Source organism: Clarias gariepinus, chromosome 27 (assembly GCF_024256425.1).
Source record: "Clarias gariepinus isolate MV-2021 ecotype Netherlands chromosome 27, CGAR_prim_01v2, whole genome shotgun sequence".
Classification (NCBI taxonomy): Eukaryota; Metazoa; Chordata; class Actinopteri; order Siluriformes; family Clariidae; genus Clarias; species Clarias gariepinus.
Window position 1 is genome coordinate 2,329,624 of NC_071126.1, and position 11,300 is coordinate 2,340,923.

Sequence of the window (11,300 nt, forward strand, 5' to 3'; positions counted from 1 at the left end):
ACGGAAATGACTAAAGTTTATGCGATGGAAACAGGAAAGATGAGCAAGCATAAGGATCAGGGTGAATTTAACAAGAACCACAGTGATGTCAAAACAACTGGGTCGGAGCATCTGCAAAACAACCTGTCTTATGGACCATTCCTTGTGTGCAGTAACAAAAGAGGTCCAAAATAAGGACAAACGGTGAACTGTAACAGTGGCATGGCCGTGCCAGGTTTATGGAAGCGCATGGGAAGTGAAAGCAGGCCCATCTGGTCCAATCACATAGTGCAGAGTGCTTATAAAGTTAATAGCTCTAATAGAAAAGTGTCAGAACACTCAGTGCATCAGAGACTATCCAGAGTGCCATGCTAACCCCTGTCCACCACGAAGGGTCAGAGCTCCGTTCATGGCACACTACTTAGCAGGAGGTAATTATGTTGTGGCTGATTGGCATAATTACAAACATAAAATAGTAAAAGGAAAAAACTGTCATTTAAAATATAACAGTATTCCGGATCTTTTGAATTTCATCATTCCAGACATTTATTTCAAGTTTCCTTGATGAAAATAAGCTCCACTTTGGCTGGCGTAATGCCTGTGTGGTTTAGGTTAGAGTATGCAGCGGCTTGTTTGGTGGAAATGGAAATCTTGTCAGCGTTTTTATTGCCTTGTGGATTTCCTTCGTGTTCTCTGGTTTCGTCCCATGCAGATTAGGCTACATTTCCACATTGCTTGTAGTGTGTGCATCTGTGCCGTCTGTCCAGTCCAAGGAGTATAGTGCCTTTTACCCCGAGTCCTGTGAGTTAGGCTCCAAAGATAAGTGTTAAAATAAGAATGAATAAGTGAGAAAAATGTATATATCCGAAATACCAAAAAATCGCTTGTAAAACAATTAGTCAAGTTTAGTTTCAAAACACATAAATAATCTAACTTGCATACATTTCTTTGACAATGCGTTTTTTCTCATGTAAGTTTCCATCGAGCTTGAAATCATCTTCACTGGGTTTAGGTAAGATGGCCTAATTCACTCTCATGTCATACAAATGGTATAATTCATGTTTTGTAAGCAGACTATTCATATAACATAATAGTTTGCTTTTATTATGTGCATATTACTCTCACTGTCATTTGTGGATCACTTTTATAATTAGATTCATTATTATAAAGGCCTATTATTTCGTGTGTTTTTTTTTTTTTTAGAAATACAAAAGCATCATATTCTTGTTCACTTAAGAAGGCTGTCTTTCATAATTCATTAACTTGCTTCAAGGATTTAATCATCCAGATGTATTGACCATGCCTTGTGCTAAAATATATTCAGAAACCAATTTGGTCATTTGTTGTTATTAGCTCTGTCTGCGAAATTGGGTCGAGATAATACACCGTAGGAGTAATTTCTCTTTTCATGTGTCATGTTTAAGCGTTGTCCCAATTTCTTTACAATTGTGTTATTTCCATTTTAAAACTGACGCTCCAACAAGGCCTTTGTGACAGAGATCATCAATTACTGTTATTAACACGCATTAGCATGAACATTATGCTCTAGCTGCTTCGTTGAAGGTGATACCTACTCGATGGTTTATCAAAAAAGTTTTTTTCTCTATTCGCATCAACCGTAGAAGAGACACTCAGGAGTCTTCACCTTGATCTGAAATGTCTGATGACATTTCAAGCCTGCCAGTTCCAGGTTGTGCAATGAATAGGCACTTACAAAGTGCACAAGGGGGCTAGTGCAGTTTGGGGAAAAGTGCCCATGTTCTTTTAAAAAGGTTTTAAACCAGGACTCTGGGGAAACGCTGAAACATATAAAAACAGCCTAAAGTAATTAATAACAGTTGTTGCCTCGTTGATAAATATCAAATGCAGAAAATAAAAATGTCATCAGTCATTATAAACTGTATAATGTGTATAGTTGACTTATTATCATCTTATCATCTATACCACTTTATCCTGTATACAGGGTTTAAGGGGAGCCTGGAGCCTATCTCAGGAGACTTAGGGCATGAGGGGTGGGGTGCCAATCCATCGCAAAGCACACAAACACACAATGACAACTTGGGAATGCCAGTTAGCCTCATCTGCATGTCTTTGGACTGTGGGAGGAAACCCACCAAGAACGGGAAGAACATGCAGGCTCCATTGCACTCAGACCCTGAGACAGGAATCAAATCATGTTTGTGGCTTAGTGGTTAGCATTTGGGCACAGGACGGAATACACCTTGGACCCTCGACCCTGGACATGCGAGGGCACAGTATTAACCACTTCTAATTTACAAAACAGTTACAGGACCTTTGAAACACAGGATAGCTTACCACCATCTAGCCTATTTAATTTCTTAAGGACCAGTAGATTTCTTAAGAAATATTAAAGGTAAAGCTAAAAGTAAACACTGTCCAATTTTGGTTTTTCTTGTTCTTTAACTTCTTTCCATCTCTCTTGGATTGTTGGCTACATAACATCCAAAAGTGCAATTTAAATAGACTGTCCTGCAATCATGTAAATTGGTAAAATCTGAGCCATTTTGTTTCCATCAATCTGAAATGGATTACAAGTAATAAAATCAGTATTTTAAATGGTAGTCTAGGACTCCCAGCTAGGACTTTTCCGGCCAAGATAGGAGCTCTCTGAGAAAATTCTAAGAAGCTTCGTGAATACAGGCCCTGGAGTTTAACCCAGAACAAATGATGAGTAAACAAAGTTTAGGCAAAGGTGTTATCTCAGAGCTATAATTTTTAATATCAAATTCACCTGAGAATTCTGAGTGTAAACTAAAAGCACGGAAGGAAGACCTTGGAGAAGACAATAGAGGACTGGGAGTCAATATGTATTAAGACTCACACATAGTCAATTAACTCTAGACACAGATCAATACAGTATAAATAGCTAATGCAAACATATGTCACTCTACCTAAACTAAATTGGTATAATTCCAATATACAATATTCTAGTGCATTGAGATGAAAGCGACTATGTTGCACTGTATTTGGAAATGCAGTAATATAAAATATTTCTGGCAAGATGGTAAAAAAAACAGTAGACAAGATCATTTCAAAAGACATCCCAATGGACCCTAAGTTTTTTTTATTTTAGGGTTATATTTAAAAGCAGTGTTGGATTTTTTGATGTAACGAGTAATCTAACGCGTTAGGTCCGCCATTTAAGTATTTGGTTATTTAGTAAAAAAAAAAAAATGTAATCCGTTATTCAGATAATTCATGTAATCCGTGACCCAGACAGTCTGTTATTGTGTGTATGTATGAAAGTCGTCTTACAAGCCCCGCCCCCTCTGTTATTCCTGCTGTTATACCCCTATCTCATCTATGCAGTTCGACTATGTGAGGACCAACTCGCATAAAGATGGAAACCTAATCACAGCGCCAAAACTCGCGGTGAATCACGATAAACCGTATTTACAGCTACCGCATAAAACCGCGTAGGTGAGATAGGGGTATTATTAGTTAACAGATTTTGGGCCAAACTTCTCTGAGTGATGAGGGTAGAATAATTATACTGTAAAGGTCTTGACTAAAACAACATGCATGAGGAATCACAAAGGAGTTTTCCTTTATTGCAATGGAAAAGTACTCGAACTAGTTACTTTTATCAGAAAGTAACGCTGTAACTGATTACTTTTTAAAGACAGTAATTTTGTAATGTAATTAGTTACTTCAAAAAGAAACGTCCCCCAACAATGCTCAAAAGACACAAAAATATTAATAGATACGTATCAAGAGATTGATTGCCATGTTTCAGAAAAAGATCAATAGGCCAACCATCAAACACTGTTTTAGGCAGTTAATAAATATAAATTAGGAAGAGTGACTTATATATTGTAAGGAAAACAGTATATAGGATGTGTTCGAAAGTAGTATGGAGACTGTTTACTGAGATAAATGTGTGGTAAAATGTGGGACCTGTCAGATAAAGAGGACATCACACCACACATCGCACCACGTTCCCTTCGATCCACCAGAACTGCTCGGCCGGTCCCACCATTTTTAAGAGCTCGAGGAAGACGTGCATTTCCAGTTCTGGTGGTAAACCGAACTTCCTATAGATGTTCGTACAGCTGAGCCTCTGGCAAATCTTTAAATGACGTCATAGGACACCCTCTACCCAGAAACCTGGAAACTGAGGATCACACTGTGGACCCTTGATCGGCATTACACACAAAGGCTCTGAATCTGCACTGTCTGAGACAATGTTCTGATGTTAACTGTTTGCTCCTGCAGCTTCTCATGTGCATCTTTCAGTTGGTATGTGGCATGAAATTGGAAATTGGTAGGATAACACAGCAATAACAGTCGTTGATATTTTTTTTATTTGTAGTTGCATTGCACTGTTGAGAGATGCCTTCTTGAAATTAAAGTTAAAGGAAATTTCTTCATAACATTTTTATCGGCAACTGCCAGGCAGGATGTAAAAATGTATGACTTTATGACTGGAAAAAATAAAGAAAATATGGTTGAAACCATAATCTTAGCATTACGAGAAGGAACACGAGATGATCAGCAATTACTGAGGAATAAAATTAAATCTGAGAGCAAAATTATGCAGTTTAATATGAGCACTGCATAATTAGTGTGTGTGTGTGTGTGTGTGTGTGTGTGTGTGTGTGTGCATGTGTGCGCTTGGACGCTTGGAGCCTTTTTTGACAATTAGATAGAAACATCTGATTATTATATTAAACCAGTTAACAAAAGAAGAAGCACACAAGAAAAGACACAAAGATGACAGCAGGTGCATCTCAGAATCAGAACTATTTTATCGGTGAAACAGTGTTGTACCATCATTTGAGAATATCAAGAATATCAATACAGCCAATACTAGAGTGAAATAATTTAAACACAGAAACAAGACAGTACAACGAATGCAGACAAAGAATACTAATAAAAAAAAAGAAACATCTATCCGTTATCTATATGGCGTATCATGCAAAGGGTTGCTTGAGAGAACTCAGGGCAAAAGCACAGGGCACACACACACACACACACACACACACACACACACACACACTCACCTCTTCATACATTATTGGGAATCTGGAAACACAAATCAGCCTGTGAGTCTTTTGACTTCTGGAGTGGAATCTGGAAAGAGAAATTAATTATATACAACCACTACAATTAACCCTAATGCAACAGAAAGGAATAGAGAAGTAACAATGAGTTGGAGTCATTTTAATCCATAGTTCCACTGTTGTTCATCATGCTCTGCTACAACACCGCACATTGCATAGTGTTTGTGTACCGCCATTCAGAGATCCCTTAAGTCATTTATTTTAGAATCTATTGGCTGATATTTCATGTCACATTAAGAATAATTTCAATCGATAATTTTTAAGATTTAAACATTTTCATATAATTTTAAAGATACTGTATAGTACTTGATTTAACTTTAATTAAACCAGCATGGTAAAATTAACATTAAATTAAGAACCAGTGGGATGCACAGTGGCTTCGCACCACCAGGGTTGAAGGTTCGATTCCCACCTGGTCTGTGTCTGAGGAATTTTCATGTTCTCCCCGTGCTTGTGGGTTTCCTCCAGGTACTCATGCTTTCTCCCACAGTTCAAAGACAAGCAGAGTAGGTTAATTAGCCCCAGCAACCCTGTAAAGGATAAGCAAAAAAATAATAAAATAAAATAATAATAATAATAATAATTACAGACTTGAACAAAATTCCTTTGTAAGAGTAACCTTGAAATATTGATTGTCAAATTATTTTGTGTTGGAAACAATGTCACTGTTGTATACTATGAGATGCACATTTTCCACTAAATAACATCTCTTTATTTTTCCCAGTATATGTACAGTACATCATGGACACAATCTCTGCACTTACACTTTGCCTTTGTTTGCATTCTTTCTTCTTTTTAATTTTTCAGATCTAACAGACAACTTTTCTTTTCATTAGTGCTAGAAGAAATTAAAATAATGCAGTACATGAAATTTACCGGGTTCGATTGTCCGCTATGGCAATCCCTTGCTGGTAGCAGCCGAAAGACCAACAAGTAAGTAACAACTGCAATGTACAGCGTGGGTGAAAATTAATTAGGCAATATTTAATGCCTATAGAACTTGTACTATCATTAGATCACCACCTCATTTTGCTCTTACTGTGTGTGCATGGTTAGACCAGGATTTTCCAGGACGTTGGCTGGGACGACATGGACCTCATAAACGTTCTCCAAGTCCAGATGTCACTCCATGTGATTTTTTTTCCTGTGGGTCTATGCAGAAGAAGAGGTGTACAAGACAAAGCCTTGCACACTGGAGAACGTGGAGGAACGGATTCAGGAGGTTCTCAGCAATATGCCAAACGGCTTTCTTAAGAATACTGTACATTCCATCCATGGCTGTTTGAATGTACTGGTTCACACCATCACTGAAATTTAAAGATCTGTTTAATTTTCCCATGTAATAAAGTTTGTTTAAAAAAAATTGTATTAGAAATATGGACTTTATTCACTCACTCTTTATCTTCTATACCTCTTTATCCTGTATTCAGGGTCGCGGGGACCTGGAGCCTATCCCAGGAGACTTAGGGCACGAGGCAGGGTACACCCCGGACAGGGTGCCAATTCATTGCAGGGCACACACACATACACTCACACACTCATTCACACACTACAGCCAATTTGGGAACGCCAATTAGCCTTATCTGCATATCTTTGGACTGTGGGAGGAAACCGGAGTACCCGGAGGAAACCCACCAAGCACGGGGAGAACATGTGATTTTTAATGTCTAGTTACTTTTCATACCCACCCTGTATATACACTGCTCCACTAAGCTGCCCCTGAGCTGAGCTGCTTCTGACCCTAATTCAGCCTACCCTTCTTTTCTCAAAAAGATATCAACATTCCTATGGAATACCATCATTCACCCTTTCAACTGGCAGCAGGTTTCTGAAAGCCCTCATCGATATGGAAGCAAAGACGTGTTTTATGCTCATTGATCTTTTCAAGCTTGGGGTGATTCATAACTAAAATAATGTCAGTTGCTTGCCATATTGATAAGGTTAATTACATCCTGTCAGTGGGCTTTACTGGGAAGGAGATGTCAGAGACAGGTTTCTTCCCCTTTCCATCTTAAACAGTTGGTAAAATGAAGAAGATGTAATTTCCGCCGCTGCTAAAGGTTGCTGTTGTTTTGTGGTGGAATCATTTAGTCCAGTTTGCACTCCCACCGCTGCACTTTTATATTTGTGGCAGGTAAAAAAACAGACTTGATGCTGGAACTATGCTTGCTTTGCGCTGAAGTCAAATATAGACAATTACTAACAGCAATTCCTCAGAAATTGCAGCAAATCAGTCTGTTTTTTTTTTTTATTTTATGACTGAACAGTATTGCTGTCCACATCAATAATGCTTCATGTTTTGAGAAGACAGATGTGGAAAATAAAGAAAAAAGATCCTTAATCCATAAACCTGAAGCCGACTCGAAAACATCAAAATTACCCTACTCTGGATGCGAGGAATGGCTCAATGGTGTGAGTGGGCATGAATGTAATGGGGGGATAGAGAAATGATTAAGAGAGAAAGGATGGATAGTATGAGCTGGTATAGACTTTGTATAAGTAAGCATCTTTTTTAATCACTTGCTTGATTCATTTCTGAGTCATTCTTTTTCCCATGTGGCTCCTGGGTCATCCAAACCTTTTCTCCTTCAATAGAGCAATTAGGTCAGATGCTACAGTAGTCAATCAATTATTGCTCTCCACCCTTAATTACAGTTCCAGTGAACTAAATCATCCCCACCCTCGCAGCTGATTAGCTTGGACAGGTCTACTCTAGAATACACATACATGGACATAAAACACACACAACACACACACGCACGCACACACACATACACATTGCCTGGTCAAAAAAGGCACATTTCTTGTTCTGCATCAATCAAGGAAAACATTAATATTACTGGAAGTGGGTTTAAAACTAACACATTACCAAAAACCTGGAAGGATACTGCCAAACTGTCTGCTCTGCAGAACAAATGTCGTCGTAATGTGGCATTGTAAAATACGGAGAGAAGAAATCAGAGGTCCTGTCTACAGAAAAGGACGTCTGTATATACAATCATCATGCATGTGTACATAGAAAAAGTATTTTCATATTCATATAATTATTAGCATTTTTCTTCCTCTTTAATGCACCTTAAATTTGACAAAATTGCAAACTTTTTTCTTCCCCTCATTCCTCATTGCAATTCTTACAATACTTACCACATCTTGATAAAACCCATTAGAACAAAGCTTTAATTTGCTATGGAGCATGAAGATTGGACTTTGGAGTCCAGGTTGCAGAGCGATAGGCGCGTTAGGGTAAGAAAGGAAGTGCATGAAGCGATACAAATACAATCCTCTGGAGGCAGTCTTATAATCTGTGGTAGCTTTAGTTGCTCAGGTTTGGGTCGGCTGAGCCAGAATGTACTGAATGACCAGGCTATCACATCTATGCTTTTTCTTTCCCGATGGTACAGCCATATTCCAGGTCTAAAATCCTGTGAGTGATTCTAGGAACATAAGGAATCATTTTCACACATGAACTGGACACCATATTGCACACCGTAATCATTACCCAAAGGCGCTTGAACAAAATCTTAGACGGTGCAATTTTTTCTGGGGGGCCAGACAGTGTGCTTGCCTTACTCAACTGCCTTGGAGCGTATAATGTTAAGGAAATATGTGTCATGTTTCAATAGTAGCTGCAAAAGCACAAAAGCTGATCCAGGACTGAAGTGCAGAAATCAAAAGTGCAGAAATCAAAGTGCATTCATCCTTCGGTGCAACTGGATGATTGTGATAACTGAACATAGCATGATGCTAAATGTTATCCAGCAGGGTTGCCTTAGAAACAAGAAAATATAAGAGACCAGGGAAGTAAGATAAGGAAAGAACCAGCTTACAACTTAGAAGTACAGTGAGACACGAGAAAGACAAAGAGAGAAGTAATCTGAGAGACACGAAGACGGAGACATAAAAAAGTGTGGCAAGCCATAATGGTCAGAGGCGTGGTGAATAAATAATTATTGTGATATTTTGGTCCCTGATATCATTTGGAATTTAGTTCGAACAATTTATTCAACAGTTGGCTTGTTTACTGTCGTCGTCATTTCTGTTATCAGGAAGGGATTTCAAGGACTGCCAAAATGTCATCATGTAGCAAGAGATAGGGAGATGGATGAGCAGTAGAAGGGGAAAGGGTGTAAACCAATTAGTAACAGGAAGCAACAACTGCAAGTTACTCCCACGCCTCTTGACTGTCAGTCAGATTTTAGTAAGATATCCTGCTTTGTAAGGCCATCTGTCACTCCAAATAAAGCTTTTAGGTTGAAATGGTGGCGTACACTTCCAATTATTTATTTCACCTATTTAGAATAGAGAGGCTGTGGAAGATTTGCCAGTAAATGATGCCCACAAACTCACCCAGATCAGATGATCACACTGTTTTTTCATTGGAACAGGCTTGAGGACCATGCTCAAGAATTTTCTTCTTTTTCTATGTAAATGAATACGTTTCCTCTCCCATGATGCCGTGCCTTTTTGTTCTTTCATTTATTCAGCTTCAGGGTTTTAGCTACACAAGTTATCCTTTACTTTTCCTCATTCTTGATTTATTTCTCCAATTTCTGCACCTTTACATATTTCTACATATTGCACGTATATATTTCTTGTGGAGAAAAGACACCCTCAAAGTGAAGAACATAAAACCCAACACCCCAGTGTGATCCGGTAATAACCGTCTTACAAGGAACATACTCCAATTATTTATTCATTTTTAGATTTCGAGGATATTTCCCAATGGCCTGCTGCCTATCTGTGCTTCGTATCTTATTCCTCCAGTGTCCTGTTAGAAACGAGTGCAGCAGATCACACACACACTCGCACATAAATTACATGACGATATTTACAGCAGCTGTTTAAGACGTGAGCGTCAATCCTTAGAGATTGTGCATGACAATATTAAGAATCAGCCTTAGACGTAGTTTTATAATCCCAGTTTGCCCATGTCTAACTGCACGTCCATGCACTTGTAAGTGTGTGTGGAGGCTCACTTCATAACATCTTCCCGTCTTCATATAATGATGATTCATTTAATTATATACGGTACTGTGCAAAAGTCTTAGACACATGCAAATAACTGCCGTAGAGGAAGTCAATAATTGGTATGACGACCAGTTGCTTAAAAAATAGTCTCAAGTACAGGGTGGGGAGTTTTATAAGGAAATCAGATGCTTAGTCTGATTTCCTTATGAAATTCCTTATGAACATCCTGCAGGACCAGCCACTGTCCTTCTGAAGACTTTGTCACACCTGCTTTTTTTTATGCGGCAAAATCCATAAGGTCACTCACTCATTTACTCACTCACTCACTCACTCACTATATGTCACTCATCTATACAGAAAGTTTTGTTTGGACTTAATAATGAAGTCATAAAATAAACATTTATAGAAAAGTGTACAAAAAACAGGATGATTACGACTTTTGCATAGTACTATATGTTTTTTTCTATGAGTCACAATAACTTGTGTCACAATAACTTCAATTTTACAATATAGTTACAACAGTTATAAGATATTATCTTAATATCTTACAATATAATTACAATAACTTACATGCATTACATTTGTGCAATATCAACTGTGCAAAAACACAATTTTAATCTGTGCAATATTAACTAGTACTTTATATTTGCAGATTTTGAATAGAGGTTTATCTTAATAATTGTAATAATGTAATCTATTATTTTGATTGTGTAAAGCTGTTTTGCGACATTGTCAATTGTTAAAATCGCTATACAAATAAAATTGAATTTAATTATTACACATCATTAATTCTTTATAGTAGATAAACATATTGGACTTACACCGACATGAGAAGATAATCATTTTTACACTGTTGTTTGTAAAAGGTTTTAGTAATTAAATATTTATTTATTAATTAATTTATTTGTAATTTTTTTTTTGCTGGAATACTGCAGAGTTTGTACTGACTTAATGATGAGGTCATGAAATAAACAACAGTTTGTACTGTTTGTACAAAAAAAGTTTGTACAAAAAAACAGAGTGCTTAAGACTTTTGCACAGTAACGTATACTTTTTGCATATCTGTGCGGGCGCTCAAACATGTGACAGCAGAAAAAAGGACCCGTTTTAGACAGGTCATGTTACTGTTGTACCCTTTTCTTTAAATCGAACTATAATTCTGTTATTGCTAGGAAGTGGGATGTCAAGCTTCCTAGCTTGTTTTCTCTGGGACAGTCCGACAATCTGTCCACTTTTTTTTTTTTTTTAAATCTGCACATTATAAAAGAT